The following is a 19190-nucleotide window of genomic DNA, read 5'->3' as shown; positions in this document are numbered from 1 at the left end:
ATTAGGAATGGTTTCTCATTTAATTAAATAACTTTGTTTAATTAATTAGAAGTAAGTACTCCATTTAATTAAATAATTTCGTTTAATTATTTCAAAATTCTTTTCAAAACTAGTCAACTCAAGTCAACCATGGTTAAATATGGTCAACTTTTGGTCAAACTTGATATTTGCGTATATGAATATGAGCAAATGTGAGTATGAATTCCAGCAACAATTCTATGCAAATTCTCAGTCAGCCTTTCAAAATGAAGAGATGAGGGTCTCTTAAATAGACTTTCTTAGAATTCATCAATGGTTGAGATCAATTTCAATCAACGGTCAGGATTAAAGATGAAGTTAAGTTATAAAAGGAGATTTTCAAATTAAAAAGAGTTAACAGATTTAATTTGAGTAAAATAAGCAGTTGACTGATTCAATTTGAGTAGAAAAAGCAGTTAACTCATTTAACTCATTTTTGATCAATAGTGAAATAGAAATTTCCCTCTTTGAATTGAAGAGAGATTTTGTTGAGATATTTAATTTAATAAAATGAGATATGCTCTCATAATTACTTTTTCTATTTAATTAAATAATCTTTAATTAATTAGAAACACTTTTCTTATTTAATTAAATAACTTCATTTAATTAATTGGGAATGGTTTCTCATTTAATTAAATAACTTTGTTTAATTAATTAGAAGTAAGTACTCCATTTAATTAAATAATTTCGTTTAATTATTTCAAAATTCTTTTCGAAACTAGTCAACTCAAGTCAACCATGGTTAAACTTGGTCATCTTTTGGTCAAAGTTGATTTTTGCGTATGTGAATATGAGCAAATGTGAGTATGAATTCCAGTAACAATTCGGTGCAAATTCTCATTCAACCTTTCAAAATGAAGAGATGAGGGTCTCCTAAATAGACTTTCCTAGAATTCATCAACGGTTGAGATCGATTTCAATCAACGATCACGGTTAAAGGTGAAGTTCAGTCATAAAGGGATATTTCTAAATTAAAGGGAGTTAACAGGTTTGATTTGAGTAAAATAAGGAGTTAACTGATTCAATTTGAGTAGAAAAAAGAGTTAACTGATTTAACTCATTTTTTATCAATAGTGAAAAGGAAATTTCCCTTTTTGAACTGAAGAGAGATTTTGGTGAGATATTTAATTTAATAAAATGAGATATGCTCTCATAATTACTTTTTCTATTTAATTAAATAATCTTTGATTAATTATAGACACTTTTCTTATTTAATTAAATAACTTCATTTAATTATTTAGAAGTGCGTACTCCATTTAATTAAATAATTTCGTTTAATTATTTCAAATTAATTTTTTGAAACTAGTCAACTCAAGTCAACCGTGGTTACATCTGGTCAACTTTTGGTCAAACTTGATCTTTGTGTATGTGAATATGAACAAATGTGAGTATGAATTCCAACAACAATTTGACGCAAATTCTCATTCAACCTTTCAAAATGAAGAGATGAGGGTCTCTTAAATAGACTTTCTTGGAATTCATCAACGGTTGAGATCAATTACAATCAATTATCAGGACTAAAGGTGAAGTTCAGTCATAAATGGAGATTTCCAAATTAAAGGCAGTTAACAGATTTAATTTGAGTGAAATAAGGAGTTAACTGATTCAATTTGAGTAGAAAAACGAGTTAACTGATTTAACTCATTTTTTATCAATAGTGAACTAGAAATATCCCTTTTTGAACTGAAGAGAGATTTTGTTGAGATATTTAATTTAACTAAATGTGATATGCTATCATAATTACCTTTTCTATTTAATTAAATAATCTTTAATTAATTAGGAATTGCTTCTCATTTAATTAAATAACTTTGTTTAATTAATTAGAAGTAAGTACTCCATTTAATTAAATAATTTCATTTAATTATTTTAAAATTCTTTTTGAAACTAGTCAACTCAAGTCAACTGTGGTTAAATCTGGTCAAGTTTTGGTCAAACTTGATCTTTGCGTATGTGAATATGAGCAAATGTGAGTATTAATTACAGCAACAATTCGATGCAAATTCTCATTCAACCTTTCAAAATGAAGAAATGAGGGTCTCTTATATAGACTTTCCTAGAATTCATCAACTGTTGAGATCAATTTCAATCAACGGTCAAGATTAAAGGTGAAGTTCAGTCATAAAGGGAGATTTTCAAATTAAAGGGAGTTAACAGATTTAATTTGAGTAAAATAATGAGTTAACTGATTCAATTTGAGTAGAAAAAGGAGTTAACTGATTTAACTCATTTTTTATCAATATTGAATTGGAAATTTCCCTTTTTGAACTGAAGAGAGATTTTATTGAGATATTTAATTTAATAAAATTAGATATGCTCTCATAATTACTTTTTCTATTTAATTAAACAATCTTTAATTAATTAGAGACACTTTTCTTATTTAATTAAATAACTTCTTTTAATTAATTAGGAATGGCTTCTCATTTAATTAAATAACTTTGTTTAATTAATTGGAAGTAAGAAATCCATTTAATTAAATAATTTTGTTTAATTATTTCAAAATTCTTTTCGAAACTAGTCAACTCAAGTCAACCATGGTTAAATCTAATCAACTTTTGGTCAAACTTGATATTTGTGTATGTGAATATGAGCAAATGTGAGTATGAATTCGAGCAACAATTTGATGCAAATTCTCATTCAACCTTTCAAAATGAAGAGATGAGGGTCTCTTAAATAGACTTTCCTGGAATTCATCAACGGTTGATATCGATTTCAATCAACGGTCAGGATTAGAAGTGAAGTTTAGTTATAAAGCGAGATTTCCAAATCAAAGGGAGTTAACAGATTTAATTTGAGTGACATAAGGATATAACTGATTCAATTTGAGTACAAAAAGGAGTTAACTGATTTAACTCATTTATGATCAATAGTGAACTAGAAAAATCCCTTTTTGAACTGAAGAGAGATTTTGTTGTGATATATAATTTAATAAAATGAGATATGCTCTCAGAATTAGTTTTTCTATTTAATTAAATAATCTTTAATTAATTAGAGACACTTTTCTTATTTAATTAAATAAATTCATTTAATTAATTAGGAATGGCTTCTCATTTAATTAAATAACTTTGTTTAATTAATTAGAAGTAAGTATTCCATTTAATTAAATAATTTTTTTTAATTATTTCAAAATTATTTTCGAAACTAGTCAACTCAAGTCAACCTTGGTTAAATCTGGTCAACTTTTTGTCAAACTTGATCTTTGCGTATGTGAATATGAGCAAATGTGAGTATGAATTCCAGCAACAATTCGATGCAAATTCTCATTCAACCTTTCAAAATGAAGAGATGAGGGCCTCTTAAATAGACTTTTCTGGAATTCATCAACGGTTGAGATCGATTTCAATCAACGATCAAGATTAAAGGTGAAGTTTAGTAATAAAGGGAGAAGTTAACTGATTTAACTCATTTTTTATCAATAGTGAACTGAAAATTTTCCTTTTTTACCTAAAGAGAGATTTTGTTGAGATATTTAATTTAATAAAATGATATATGCTCTCATAATTTATTTTTCTATTTAATTTAATAATCTTTAATTTATTAGAGACACTTTTCTTATTTAATTAAATAACTTCATTTAATTAATTAGGAAAGCCTTCTCCTTTAATTAAATCACTTTGTTTAATTAATTAGAAGTAAGTACTCCATTTAATTAAATAATTTCGTTTAATTATTTCAAAATTCTTTTCGAAACTAGTCAACTCAAGTCAACCGTAGTTAAATCTGGTCAACTTTTGGTCAAACTTGATCTTTGCGTATGTGAATATGAACAAATGTGAGTATGAATTCCAGCAACAATTTGCTGCAAATTCTCATTCAACCTTTCAAAATAAAGAGATGACGGTCTCTTAAATAGACTTTCTTAGAATTCATCAACGGTTGAAATCGATTTCAATCAACGGTCAGGATTAAAGGTGAAGTTCAGTCATAAAAGGAGATTTCCAAATTAAAGGGAGTTAATAGATTTAATTTGATTAAAATAAAGAGTTAACTGATTCAATTTGAGTAGAAAAAGGAGTTAACTGATTTAACTCATTTTTTATCAATAGTGAACTGGAAATTTCCCTTTTTGTACTAAAGAGAGATTTTGTTGAGATATTTAATTTAATAAAATGAGATATGCACTCATAATTACTTTTTCTATTTAATTAAATAATCTTTAATTAATTAGAGACACTTTTCTTTTTTAATTAAATAACTTCATTTAATTAATTAGGAATGGCTTCTATTTTAATTAAATAACTTTGTTTAATTAATTAGAAGTAAGTACTCCGTCTAATTAAATAATTTTATTTAATTATTTTAAAATTCTTTTCGAAACTAGTCAACTCAAGTCAACCGCAGTTAAATATGGTCAAGTTTTGGTCAAACTTTATCTTTGCGTATGTGAATATGAGCAAATGGGAGTATGAATTCTAACAATAATTCGATGCAAATTCTCATTCAACCTTTCAAAATGAAGAGATGAGGGTCTCTTAAATAGATTTTCCTAGAATTCATCAAAGGTTGAGATCGATTTCAATCAACGGTCAGGATTAAAGGTGAAGTTCAGTCATAAAGGGAGATTTTCAAATTAAAGGGAATTAACAGATTTAATTTGAGTAAAATAAAGAGTTAACTGATTCAATTTGAGTAGAAAAAAGAGTTAACTGATTTAACTCATTTTTGGTCAATAATGAACTGGAAATTTTCTTTTTTGAACTGAAGAGAGATTTTGTTGAGATATTTAATTTAATAAAATGAGATATGCTCTCATAATTACTTTTTCTATTGAATTAAATAATCTTTAATTAATAAGAGACACTTATCTTATTTAATTAAATAACTTCATTTAATTAATTAGGAATGGCTTCTCATTTTATTAAATAACTTTGTTTAATTAATTAGAAGTAAGTACTCCATTTAATTATATAATTTCGTTTAATTATTTCAAAATTCTTTTCGAAACTAGCCAACTCAAGTCAACCGTGGTTAAATCTGGTCAACTTTTGGTCAAACTTGATATTTGCGTATGTGAATATGAGCAAATGTGAGTATGTATTCCAGCAACAATTCGATGCAAATTCTCATTCAACCTTTCAAAATGAAGAGATGAGGGTCTCTTAAATAGACTTTCTTAGAATTCATCAATGGTTGAGATCGATTTCAATCAATGGTCATGATTAAAGGTGAAGTTCAGTCATAAAGGGAGATTTCAAAATTAAAAGGAGTTAACAGATTTAATTTGAGTAAAATAAGGAGTTAACAGATTCAATTTGAGTAGAAAAAGGAGTTAACTGATTTAACTCATTTTTGATCAATACTGAACTGGAAATTTCCTATTTTGAACTGAAGGGAGATTTTGTTGAGATATTTAATTTAATAAAATGAGATATGCTCTCATAATTACTTTTTCTATTTAATTAAATAATCTTTAATTAATTAGAGACAATTTTTTTATTTAATTAAATAACTTCATTTAATTAGTTAGGAATGGCTTCTCATTTAATTAAATAATTTTTTTTAATTAATTAGAAGCAAGTACTCCATTTAATTAAATAATTTTGTTTAATTATTTAAAAATTCTTTTCAAAACTAGTCAACTCAAGTCAACTGTAGTTAAATCTGGTCAACTTTTGGTCAAACTTGATCTTTGCGTATGTGAATATGAGCAAATGTGAGTATGAATTCCAGCAACAATTCGATGCAAATTCTCATTCAACCTTTCAAAATAAAGAGATGAGGGTCTCTTAAATATTATTTCCTGGAATTCATCAACGGTTGAGATCGATTTCAATCAACGGTCACAATTAAAGGTGAAGTTCAGTCATAAAGGGAGATTTCCAAATTAAAGGGAGTTAATAGATTTAATTTGAGTAAAATAAGGAGTTAATTGATTCAATTTGAGTAGAAAAAGGAGTTAACTGATTTAAGTCATTTTTGATGAATAGTGAACTAAAAATTTCCCTTTTTGAACTGAAGATAGATTTTGTTGAGATATTTAGTTTAATAAAATGAGATATGCTCGCATAATTACTTTTTCTATTTGATTAAATAATCTTTAATTAATTAGAGACACTTTTCTTATTTAATTATGTCATGCCCTAAATTTACCCTAAATGTACATTAAGCACAATTTTATTTTATTTTTAAATTATTATTCTTATTATTAATTAATTTCATAAGCCTAAATAACCTCCAAAAGACATATGTGTGCTACAACTATATCATCACTTAGTTGGACATCCCTCTGAGATCTACTGACCCTGGGTTTGGAAAGAGAATACTCATACCTACTACTTCAATCTGTACTCCAAATTTCAATGTCATCTTTACTAATTTGTCATATGAGTTAACATTTCTTCAATGCATGTAAGCCTCGATTAACCATCCATTAGAACTATCGTCAACTTTGATGCCAACTATGCTACTCTAGCCAATCGATTCAAATAACAATATATACATAATTAACACTTTTCTAGATTATTTAAAATGTTCCCAAAATCAATGGGTGTATATTTTTATTTTTTTCATATCCCAACTTACATCTTTCATTGACATAGTTATTAAGATTGAATTATCTATTTATTATTCATATTATATCTCTAATGTAAGCAACATCACATTTTAATATTAGGGTCAATACCTACTACAATTGAAATTTTAGTGAAAAGAATGATCAATTCATTTATATAAACATATATCATAAAAGAATGATTTTAAAAGATAATCTATCCTTACTAATACTAAGGTAACAAAATGAATGCATATGAACATATTAACTATCCATCTATCTAAAATACCCTATTAATCATAGTCCATTAACTTGACCGCACTCACATTTCTTTTAAGAAGATGAAATACTTTTTCTCTAGCAAACTTCCAAATCACCCTACTACCCACGTGCTACTACCCCATAATCTTCTTCACTTACCCATAGACCAAGCAAATTCCTTGGGTTTCTCTCCATGGTGGACTCACTTACCAAAGTTTTGGCCAAGACAAGCATAGGCACCTTTTCCATGAGTCAAATCCTATTAATTTGAGCTAGAAGATATGCATTTTGAATTCCTATGTTAAATCGACTTGCTACTTGGTCCCATATTGTTGGCAGCATGGAGTTTATCCTAGTCTTAATTGGGTGGGTGAAGAAAGACATATAAAATGCCATAACTTCTTCCAAGGCAAATCAAGGCGTCAAGGACAAAATGGAAGCCATTCCCTCTTGTTAGAATTATGTCATAAACTTGCATGGTATTCCAATATAATATTTGAAGGCACAAAACACCTAGGGAATAGGTGGATGAAATAAGTCTTGGTCATGTCAGAGAAATTAAATACCTTGGTCTCCATAGCATATTAAATTGTTTTCTCATTCACCAACCCATGCTAGCCTAGGGTAGATAATATAGTAGGTTGTTTGTCATGCTATGTCTTGTTTAAAATATTACTTGGTGCTAGTTTAGGTTTGTTTAACATGAGCATTGTATATATTTTTTTAAAAAAGTTTCTTTTGATTTGATAGGGTGTTGACTCGAGTTATGTGTCTCATATGAGGTCCCTTCTAATGCAATTAATATGATGGTTAGTTTATTATGTTAAAATATGCTTTATAGGTTATAGGGTCCTAGGAGTCTAAGGAATACTCTTGAATATTTTAATGTCTGTATTAAGAGAAGAGATTTATTTTACTTTCTCATACATTTTCCAGAGGATAAAATGTGCACCTACAGCAAACTTATGTCTTAAGTCTTGTATATTTTATATCATCACTTGATTTTCTTCTTCTGTAATCTAGGATATTCAAGGTAAGTTATTGCAAGGATAATTAGGAGATAATTATAAACTAAGTATAGTTTTAAAATTGTGATTCATTTAGCATTCAAAACATTAACTTAATCCAATAACTCAACATTTCATGACAAGACTTTATATGAAGTTATTTGGATTATCCCTATCTATGAATTATGAAATTTAGAAACCATTTTCTCAACATTATCTTCTTATGCAGATCTAGATTTGAATGTACATTCACAATTGGTAAACAATGGAACTAAAATGATAATAGCAATCCACCAGGATAATCCTTCTTATGAATATTATCTCTTTTATGATATCAAATTTCTTTTGCATTCCACTCAAAAGCATCAAGTAATTTGGATCTCCGATTGGTGTTACCATCCAATAAAACAACAATATTATTACGATGAATTATCTTCAGTGATACCCTCATGATACACAAAAAGGTGGTGAAGTCAACATATCATAATATATATAATGGAAAATACTTTTACTACACATGAGCACTCACAACCTTTCCATTGACAATCAAACCAAGACAGTAGCTTTCTCTTACAATACATTTAGGCTCACATAACAAAATGGAGTTTTTCTCTCTATCTCATCTCAATGCAATATTGTCTTCTCCTCCTATGCACATGGAAGATAACAAGGACTCCAAGTTTCCAAGATTTTTCGCTAAGAACTTGCAAATGCATCACAAAAAAACAACAAGGACCATGGGTGCTTTCCACCCAACCATACGCCTCAAAGAGACCACCCCCGCGCTAGGGGAACAAGGCTCAAAAAAAATCCACATACACACTTGTAAGAAACATATACACCACATAACAAAACTGCAACAAATCCCATCCCAAGGATATTTCACAAAGGCTCACCATTGGAACCTTGAACATAGGGTGAAGGTGGAAACACAAGGAGGTTTTCCATTTCATATCATATTTTCCATAAAACTCATGCCCTTTTGGGGCTAAATCAACAAAATACAAGGCCCTTTCGGGGCTTCATAAACATCTTCCACCACACACACTACCAACACAACATCCTCCACCACACACAACCAATAGCTTTAGCTTCCTACAAACTCATACTTCAGTTACTTCCTTCCTCACCATTTCTTTTCTTTTTTTTTCTTATCCTCCCCCAAGGCAAAATATGAATATGACAATGGCATACAATGGATCCCATACTCCAAGATCCTCAACTATGCAATCCAACTGTTGCCCGTTCACCCTGGACTTCTCTTCCCTTCCCACAAGGGTGAGTGTAAGTCCCACACCCATAAAAAAATTCAAGCACAACAAGAAAACAAAACCAAGTAGCAATAAAACAATAGATTTTCAAGAGCACATGACATTATCACAACACAATATCAACACCCATAATGCAATAAGGAAATAGAGGAAATCCAAACCTCATACTCACAATACTCCACACAATATAACAAGATGCACAATGGTGTTACAATAATCTACATGGAATGAACACCATTCAAACACTCACATGAATGCTACTCCACAATGCAATGCAATGCATACTCCATTGATAAACTCCACACTTGCAGATTGGCTTAACCATGCTAAAAGAAAGAAAAAGGAAAGGAGGCAAGCTTGAGATACCAACCTTGGTCCAAGCTAGGGTAAGGATAGTTGTAGTAGAGCTCCCCTCCTCTCCCTCCAAAACCTAACTGTCTCTAAAATTAGAGAGTGGCCAAGTGGTTTCTCATTTAACCATAACTCTATATATATATATCCTTCTCATTTTCGGATTCCATAAAGAATGTCATTTTCATGGGGTCTCCTAGTTCCACTAGAGACCCTAGAGGTCATTAATAGCTCCCTAGCCTATAGTACTAACATGGGTGGGGTTAATTTTAATCCCAACTTACCTTAAAGTTACTTTATGACCCTCCCAAAGCTAGGTGATTCAAATTTCAAATTCCCCAAGGTGATGACCTTGTCCTTTTACTTACTAAGGCAATAATCAAATTCCTCAATTGAGGCATTTATCATGGAATGAGGTGGCCACATGATCCATTGACGAATAACATGTCATATCACATAACAAGCACAAGTGTCAAGTGACACACAAAATATCACATTATATTAAAAAAAATGACTTGTTTTACAATAATACATGAACTAGGTTACTACGCACACATACAATTCACATATACGAAATAAAACACATTACAATTAGGTTTGAATCTTTTCCACTGATTCAATCTTGGTTATGTCATGTTTGTAGTAGTTTGAGCCTTAATTCCCCTTTAACCCATGGTCAAATTCCTGCACACTAAACTCGAGCGTAAGTAGTCCAAGAAAATCATATAAGCATATGTAAAATAAATCATTATCTCATTCAAAATCAGACTTGAATATATTTCATCATCTCAAATTAACTTTCCTTTCTTAATAATTTCAAATATAACCTTCAAAATATTAAAATATCAAAACTTACATATCACATTCGACATTTGAGTTCCATACTTCATTCCTTATAATTACATTACTTCTTCTAACAATTTCCATGTAAAATGTTCAAAATACTATAAAACTAAACTTTACATATCAACATAACATGGTCAATTTAATATTCTAAATAACTTCATATTCTACGACAAGATGCCGAATCTATAACTATTAAATCCCTAGGTATGTGGGTTCGGTCTCAATGCATAACAAAATTTATCCTTTAACTCTAATTTCCACTTCAGCATTACCTTCTTATATTACAAGCATTTCTACCATTCAATTTCTATTAAAGCAATGCCAATAGCTTACAACATGAAATAGAATCATTAAATGCATCAATTAGGCCATAATATGCAGAGGTAATTGCAAATCATCAAAATGCAGATATTAAAATGACATAACCCTACAATCTTAAAAGTGTATCAAACATAGGATTAAAATCACCGTAATGCAATTATCTAATTGGTACAATGACGAATTGGGTGAGGCCTCAAAAATTAAATAACTTCATTTAATTAATTAGGAATGGCTTCTCATTTAATTAAATAGCTTTGTTTAATTAATTAGAAGTAAGCACTCCATTTAATTAAATAATTTCATTTAATTATTTCAAATTTTTTTTCGAAACTAGCCAACTCAAGTCAATCGTGGTTAAATCTAGTCAACTTTTGGTAAAACTTGATCTTTGCGTATGTGAATATGAGCAAATGTGAGTATGAATTCCAGCAACAATTCGATGCAAATTCTCATTCAACCTTTCAAAATGAAGAGATGAGGGTCTCCTAAATAGACTTTCCTAGAATTCATCAACAGTTGAGATCGATTTCAATCAACGGTCAGGATTAAAGGTGAAGTTCAGTCATAAAGGGAGATTTCCAAATTAAAGGGAGTTAACAGATTTAATTTGAGTAAAATAAAGAGTTAACTGATTCAATTTGAGTAGAAAAAGGAGTTAACTGATTTAACTCATTTTTTTTCAATAATGAACTGGAAATTTCCCTTTTTGAACTGAAGAGAGATTTTGTTGAGATATTTAATTTAACAAAATGAGATATGCTCCCATAATTACTTTGTCTATTTAATTAAATAATCTTTAATTAACTATAGACACTTTTCTTATTTAATTAAATAACTTCATTTAATTAATTAGGAATGGCTTCTCATTTAATTAAATAACTTTGTTTAGTTAATTAAAAGTAAGTACTCCATTTAACTAAATAATTTTGATTAATTATTTCAAAATTCTTTTCGAAACTAGTCAAATCAAATCAACCGTGGTTAAATCTGGTCAACTTTTGGTCAAACTTGATCTTTGCGTATGTGAATATGAGCAAATGTGAGTATGAATTCCAGCAACAATTCGATGCAAATTTTCATTTAACCTTTCAAAATGAAGAGATGAGGGTCTCTTAAATAAACTTTCTTGGAATTCATCAATGGTTGAGATCGATTTCAATCAATGGTCAGGATTAAAGGTGAAGTTCAGTCATAAAGGGAGATTTCCAAATTAAAGGGAGTTAACAGATTTAATTTGAGTAAAATAAGGAGTTAACTGATTCAATTTGAGTAGAAAAAAGAGTTAACTGATTTAACTCATTTTTTATCAATAGTGAACTAAAAATTTCCCTTTTTGAACTAAAGAGAGATTTTGTTGAGATATTTAATTTAATAAAATGAGATATGCTCTCATAATTACTTTTTCTATTTAATTAAATAATCTTTAGTTAATTATAGACACTTTTCTTATTTAATTAAATAACTCTATTTAATTAATTAGGAATGGCTTCTCATTTAATTAAATAAATTTGTTTAATTAATTAAAAGTAAGTACTCCATTTAATTAAATAATTATTTTTTTGAAACTAGTCAACTCAAGTCAACCGTGGTTAAGTTTGGTCAACTTTTGGTCAAACTTGATCTTTGCGTATGTGAATATGAAAAAATGTAAGTATGAATTCCAGTAACAATTCGATGCAAATTCTCATTCAACCTTTCAAAATGAAGAGATAAGGGTCTTCTAAATAAACTTTCCTGGAATTCATCCAGGGTTGAGATTGATTTCAGTCAGCGGTTAGAATTAAAGTTGAAGTTCAGTCATAAAGGGAGATTTCCAAATTAAAGGGAATTAACAGATTTAATTTGAGTAAAATACGCAGTCAACTAATTCAATTTGAGTAGAAAAAGGAGTTAACTGATTTAACTCATTTTTGATCAATAGTGAACTGGAAATTTCCCTTTTTGAACTAAAGAGAGATTTTGTTGAGATATTTAATTTAATAAAATGAGATATGTTCTCAAAATTATTTTCTATTTAATTAAATAATCTTTAATTAATTAGAGACACTTTTCTTATTTAATTAAATAACTTCATTTAATTAATTAGGAATGGCTTCTCATTTAATTAAATAAATTTGTTTAATTAATTTGAGGTAAGTACTCCATTTAATTAAATAATTTCGTTTAATTATTTCAAAATTCTTTTTGAAACAAGTCAACTCAAGTCAACCGTGGTTAAATCTTGTCAACTTTTGGTCAAACTTGACCTTTGCGTATGTGAATATGAGCAAATGTGCGTATGAATTCCAGCAACAATTCGATGCAAATTCTCCTTAAACCTTTCAAAATGAAAAGATGAGGGTGTCTTAAATAGACTTTCCTAGAATTCATCAATGGTTGAGATCGATTTCAATCAACGGTCAGAATTAAAGGTGAAGTTCAGTCATAAAGGGAGATTTCCAAATTAAAGGGAGTTAACTAATTTAATTTGAGTAAAATAAGGAGTTAACTGATTCAATTTGAGTAGAAAAATGAGTTAACTCATTTAACTCATTTTTGAACAATAGTGAACTGGAAATTTCTCTTTTTGAACTGAAGAGAGATATTGTTGAGATATTTAATTTAATAAAATGAGATATGCTCTCATAATTACTTTTCCTATTTAATTCAATAATCTTTAATTAATTAAAGACACTCTTCTTATTTATTTAAATAACCTCATTTAATTAATTAGGAATGTCTTCTCATTTAATTAAATAATTTTGTTTAATTAATTAGAAGTAAGTACTGCATTTAATTAAATAATTTCGTTTAATTATTTCAAAATTCTTTTCGAAACTAGTCAACTCAACTCAACCGTGGTTAAATCTGGTCAACTTTTGGTCAAACTTGATCTTTGCGTATGTGAATATGAGCAAACGTGAGTATGAATTCTAGCAACAATTCGATGCAAATTCTCATTCAACCTTTCAAAATGAAGAGATGACGGTCTCTCAAATAGACTTTCCTGGAATTCATCAACGGCTGAGATCGACTTCAATCAATGGTCAGGAAAAAGGTGAAGTTCAGTCATAAAGGGAGATTTCCAAATTAAAGGGAGTTAAGAGATTTAATTTGAGTAAAATAAAGAGTTAACTAATTCAATTTGAATACAAAAAGGTGTCAACTGATTTAACTCATTTTTTATCAATAGTGAACTGGAATTTTTCCTTTTTGAACTGAAGAGAGATTTTGTTGAGTTATTTAATTTAACAAAAGGAGATATGCTCTCAAAATTACTTTTTCTATTGAATTAAATAATCTTTAATTAATTAGAGACAATTTTCTTATTTAATTAAATAACTTCATTTATTTAATTAGGAATGGCTTCTCATTTAATTTAATAACTTTGTTTAATTAATTAAAAGTAAGTACTCCATTTAATTAAATAATTTTGTTTAATTATTTCAAAATTCTTTTCGAAACTAGTCTACTCAAGTCAACTGTGGCTAAATCTGGTCAAACTTGATTTCTGCATATGTGAATATGAGCAAATGTGAGTATGAATTCCAGTGACAATTCGATGCAAATTCTCATTCAACCTTTCAAAATGAAGAGATTAGGGTCTCTTAAATAGACTTTAGTAGAATTCATCAACGGTTGAGATCGATTTCAATCAACGGTCAAGATTAAAGGTGAAATTTAGTCATAAAGGGAGATTTTCAAATTAAAGTTAGTTAACAGATTTAATTTGAGTAAAATAAGGAGTGAACTGATTCAATTTGAGTAGAAAAAGGAGTCAACTGATTTAACTCAATTTTTATCAATAGTGAACTAGAAATTTCCCTTTTTGAATCAAAGATAGATTTTGTTGAGATATTTAAAATAATAAAATGAGATATGCTATCATAATTACTTTTTCTATTTAATTAAATAATCTTTAATTAATTAGAGACACTTTTTTTTATTTAATTAAATAAGTTCACTTAATTAATTAAGAATGGGTTCTCATTTACTTAAATAACTTTGTTTAATTAATTAGAAGTAAGTACTCCATTTAATTAAATAATTTCATTTAATTATTTCAAAATTCTTTTCGAAATTAGTCAACTTAAGTCAACCATGGTTAAATCTCTTCAACTTTTGGTCAAACTTGATATTTGCGTATGTGAATATGAGCAAATGTGAGTATGAATTACAACAACAATTTGATGCAAATTCTCATTCAACCTTTCAAAATGAAGAGATGAGGGTCTCTTAAATAGACTTTTCAAAAATTCATCAATGGTTGAGATCGATTTCAATCAACGGTCAGGATTAATGGTGAAGTTCAGTCATAAAGGAAGATTTCCAAAATAAAAGTGGTTAACAGATTTAATTTGAGTAAAATAAGGAGTTAACTGATTCAATTTGAGTAGAAAAAGAGTTCAACTAATTTATCTCATTTTTGATCAATAGTGAACTGGAAATTTCCCTTTTTCAACTGAAGAGATATTTTGTTGAGATATTTAATTTAATAAAATGAGATATGATCTCATAATTACTTTTTACATTTAATTAAATAATCTTTAATTAATTAGAGACACTTTTCTTATTTAAATAAATAACTTCATTTAATTAATTAGGAATGGCTTCTCATTTAATTAAATAACTTTTTTTAATTAATTAGAAGTAAGTACTTTATTTAATTAATTAATTTCGTTTAATTATTTCAAAATTCTTTTCGAAACTAGTCAATTCAAGTCAACCGTGGTTAAATCTGGTCAACTTTTGGTTAAACTTGATCTTTGCGTATGTGAATAGGAGCAAATGTGAGTATGAATTCTAGGAACAATTTGATTCAAATTCTCATTCAACCTTTCAAAATGAAGAGATGAGGCTCTTTTAAATAGACTTTCTTGGAATTCATCAAAGGTTGAGATCGATTTCAATCAACGATCAGGATTAAAGGTGAAGTTGAGTCATAAAGGGAGATTTCCAAATTAAAGGGAGGTAACAGATTTAATTTGAGTAAAATAAGGAGTTAACTGATTCAATTTGAGTAGAAGGAGTTAACTAATTTAACTCATTTTTTATCAATAGTGAACTGAAAATTTCCCTTTTTGAACTGAAGAGAGATTTTCTTGAGATATTTAATTTAATAAAATGAGATATGCTCTCATAATTACTTTTTCTATTTAATTAAATAATCTTTAATTAATTAGAGACAATCTTCTCATTTAATTAAATAACTTCATTTAATTAATTAAGAATGGCTTCTCATTTAATTAAATAACTTTTTTTAATTAATTAGAAGTAAGTATTGTATTTAATTGAATAATTTCGTTTAATTATTTCAAAATTCTTTTCGAAGCTAGTCAACTCAAGTCAACCGTGGTTAAATCTGGTCAACTTTTGGTCAAACTTGATCTTTGCGTATGTGAATATGAGCAAATGTGACTATAAATTCCAGCAACAATTCAATAAAAATTCTCATTCAACCTTTCAAAATGAAGAGATGAGGGTCTCTTAAATAGACTTTCCTGGAATTCATCAACGGTTGAGATCGATTTCAATCAACGGTCAGGATTAAAGGTGAAGTTCACTCAAAAAGGGACATTTTCAAATTAAAGGGAGTTAATAGATTTAATCTGAGTAAAACAAGGAGTTAACTAATTCAATTTGAGTAGAAAAAGGAGTTAACTGATTTAACTCATTTTTGATCAATAGTGAACTGGAAATTTCCCTTTTTGAACTAAAGAGAGATTTTGTTGAGATATTTAATTTAATAAAATGAGATATGTTCTCATAATTACTTTTTCTATTTAATTAAATAATCTTTAATTAATTAAAGACACTTTTCTTATTTAATTAATTAACTCCATTTAATTAAATAACTTCATTTAATTAGTTAGGAATGGGTACTCATTTAACTAAATAACTTTGTTTAATTAATTACAAGTAAGTATTCCATTTAATTAAATAATTCTGTTTAATTATTTCAAAAAAAAATTTGAAACAAGTGAACTGAAGTCAATCGTGGTTAAATCTGGTGAACTTTTGGTCAAACTTGATCTTTACGTATGTGAATGTGAGCAAATGTTATTTTGAATTTCAGCAACAATTCGATGCAAATTCTCAGTCAACCTTTCAAAATGAAGAGATGAGGGTCTCTTAAATAGACTTTCCTGGAATTCATCAACGACTGAGATCGATTTCAATCAACGGTCAAGATTAAAGGTGGAGTTCAGTCATAAAGGGAGATTTCCAAATTAAAAATAGTTAACATATTTTATTTGAGTAAAATAAGGAGTTAACTGATTCAATTTGAGTAGAAAAAAGAGTTAACTGATTTAACTAATTTTTGATCAATAGTGAACTGAAAATTTCCCTTTTTGAACTCAGGAAAGATTTTGTTGAGATATTTAATTTAATAAAATGAGATATGCTCTCATAATTACTTTTTCTATTTAATTAAATAATCTTTAATTAATTAGAGACACTTTTCTTATTTAATTAAATAACTTCATTTAATTAGTTAGGAATGGCTTCTCATTTAATTAAATAACTTTTTATAATTAATTAGAAGTAAGTACTCCATTTAATTAAATAGTTTCATTTAATTATTTCAAATTTTTTTTCGAAACTAGTGAACTCAAGTCAACCGTGGTTAAAACTAGTCAACTTTTGGTCAAACTTGATCTTTGCGTATGTAAATATGAGCAAATGTCAGTATGAATTCCAGCAACAATTCGATGCAAATTCTCATTCAACCTTTCAAAATGAAGAGATGAGGGTCTCTTAAATAGACTTTTCTGGAATTTATCAATGGTTGAAATCGATTTCAATCAATGGTCAGGATTAAAGGTGAAGTTCAGTCATAAAGGGAGATTTCCAAATTAAAGGGAGTTATTAGATTTAATTTGAGTAAAATAAGGAGTTAACTTATTCAATTTGAGTAGAAAAAGGAGTTAACTGATGTAACTCTTTTTTGATCAATAGTGAACTGGAAATTTCCCTTTTTGAACTGAATAGAGATTTTGTTGAGATATTTAATTTAATAAAATGAGATATGCTGTCATAATTACTTTTTCTATTTAATTAAATAATCTTTAATTAATTAGAGACACTTTTGTTATTTAATTAAATAACTTAATTTAATTAGTTAGGAATGGCTTCTCATTTAATTAAATAACTTTGTTTAATTAATTAGAAGTAAGTACTCCATTTAATTAATTAATTTCGTTTAATTATTTCAAAAAAAATTTTGAAACTAGTAAACTCAAGTCAACTGTGGTTAAATCTGGTCAACTTTTGGTGAAACTTGATCTTTGCGTATGTGAATATGAGCAAATGTGAGTATGAATTTCAGCAACAATTTGATGCAAATTCTCATTCAACCTTTCAAAATGAAGAGATGAGGGTCTCTTAAGTAGACTTTCTTTAAATTCATCAACGGTTGAGATCGATTTCAATCAATAATCAGGATTAAAGGTGAGGTTCAGTCCTAAAGGGAGATTTCCAAATTAAAGGGAGTTAACAAATTTAATTTGAGTAAAATAAGGAGTTAACTGATTCAATTTGAGTAGAAAAAAGAGTTAACTCATTTAACTCATTTTTGATCAATAATGAAATAGAAATTTCTCTTTTTGAACTAAAGAGAGATTTTGTTGAGATGTTTAATTTAATAAAATGAGATATGCTCTCATAATTACTTTTTTTATTTAATTAAATAATCTTTAATTAATTAGAGACACTTTTCTTATTTAATTAAATAACTTCATTTATTTAGTTAGGAATGGCTTCTCATTTAATTAAATAATTTTGTTTAATGAATTAGAAGTATGTACTCCATTTAATTAAATAATTTTGTTTAATTATTTAAAAAAAAATTCAAAACTAGTCAACTCAAGTCAACCGTGATTAAATCTGGTCAACTTTTGGTCAAGCTTGATCTTTGTGTAGTGCATGCCCCTAGTTCGCATTTTGTTATTATTGCTAAACTTTTTTAGAGCTAGTATTATGTTGTTGGTTAGCAGCATTTTTTTGAAATTATCAGATATTGTGCTAAGGATTCAGATTCTTTTCAGTATTTGCAGTTATTAATGATGATTAGTAAGAGAATTTATTATCATATGTGTTTTTTTTTGGATACTTACCCAATACTTGCATGTTTGTGGTGTGCGTGTTTTCTTTGCGTGTTTGCTTTTGTATGTCGTGTCTGATGTGGTTAAGGAAGGGAGTCGTAGTTACCTGCTAGTCAAGATCTACACGATGCACCATTTCTTGCCATTGCCTGTTTTGTTTAGTATATATTGTGCTTTTACATGCATGATTTTTATGCAGATTGCAGGTACCGGGTATCGACTTCTCTGAATTGCCAGGATGACCGTACCCTATCACATTATCTCAATGATAAGAGAGAGGAGATAAATTCTCAAGTCCAAATTCCAACCCTTTAAGCCATTTGTCCTAACTAGAAAATTAGGACAAGTATCCGAGTTGAGTACCTTCCGAATGCGTTAGATGACATAATTCGTGATTTAAACCTTTGGTTTGATTTTGTATGTATTTTGGCTATGATGAATTTTTTATATTTTTACCTTTGTGAGTCTTTGGAGTATTTTCTATTAATTAAGCCTAATTAAAAGGTTTAATTAATGGTTTAATTAAATGAAAAATTAATATGGT

Source organism: Cupressus sempervirens, chromosome 5, assembly GCF_028749045.1.
Source record: "Cupressus sempervirens isolate cs-2001-9-10 chromosome 5, ASM2874904v1, whole genome shotgun sequence".
Lineage (NCBI taxonomy): Eukaryota > Viridiplantae > Streptophyta > Pinopsida > Cupressales > Cupressaceae > Cupressus > Cupressus sempervirens.
The sequence above is the reverse complement of the archived record's forward strand: the minus strand, read 5'-3'. Positions refer to the sequence as shown.